The sequence below is a fragment of the Sinocyclocheilus grahami genome, unplaced genomic scaffold, assembly GCF_001515645.1.
Source record: "Sinocyclocheilus grahami isolate Dianchi unplaced genomic scaffold, SAMN03320097.WGS_v1.1 scaffold724.1, whole genome shotgun sequence".
In the NCBI taxonomy this organism is placed as follows: Eukaryota; Metazoa; Chordata; class Actinopteri; order Cypriniformes; family Cyprinidae; genus Sinocyclocheilus; species Sinocyclocheilus grahami.
In genome coordinates this window covers 314,677-315,435 of record NW_015505903.1, presented here as the reverse complement: position 1 = coordinate 315,435, position 759 = coordinate 314,677, and the positions used below count along the sequence as shown (strand labels likewise).

The 759-nt window shown below is 45.3% G+C and overlaps 1 long non-coding RNA gene across 1 annotated transcript in view; it reads left to right on the top strand.

The window, feature by feature from the left end:
- The window catches only part of LOC107560396 (uncharacterized), a 13,701-nt gene extending 13,138 nt beyond the window's left edge, over window positions 1-563 (top strand). The window contains exon 6 of the long non-coding RNA XR_001605725.1: window positions 539-563. This is a non-coding gene — a long non-coding RNA (uncharacterized lncRNA). The remainder of the gene's footprint in view (window positions 1-538) is intronic.
- Window positions 564-759: the final 196 nt, after the last annotated feature.

Below are 759 nucleotides of genomic sequence, written 5' to 3'. Positions count from 1 at the left end.
CTCTCGTTGAGCAGGTGTCAGTTCTCTGCAGAATTCTGTGACTTGCAGTTTCAGCTCATTTACCTCCTGTCTGAGGCCCTTGAGGGTGTGGGCCGAGGAGAGGATGAAGCTGGTCAGGTGTTCACTTATGTCGCAGTCTCACAGTTCCTTTCTTTGCCATTGCAGGTTGTTGGCTGCTTGGAGCTGAAGGATGTCCATTACAGTGTTCTGCTAAGTTTACAGGTGGTCCTGGTGAGCTGGCAAGGCTGGATGTCTGTGGAATGTCTGTGACATACTGGCACACTTGTGGGAACACCAGAGAGAGAAAGGGGCAAGACAAATGCAAGTGCATCCAGAGGTGTTAAACTATCTCTATAGGGAACGGCTGTGTAGGCCATGTAAGGGATGAATAGCTGGTGAGAGGCAGCTAGTGAGGTAGGGTGCTATGTTTTTGTGTTCGTGAACACAAAGAGAGAGTTTGAGTAACTTTGTTGAGGGGACCGTAAGCAGGGGTCAGCTGATGACCGGGCTATACATGTAGTCAAACTATTACTGAAAGCACTGATGGTTCATGGGTTTGGTCACTATGACGAAACTGACATTAAATAAGATGAACTCAAAAAAAAAAAGAAAAAAAAAGAAAAGGAAGATTTTTCCTATTTTAGTTTTTTTCCTAAGAGATATGGCTAAGCAGGTGTCACTTGTGGGTGATGCTGCAATAGACTTCATAAACCTAGGGTTAGACTGTTAGCTAAACTAGCAGGGACCCACCAAATACCT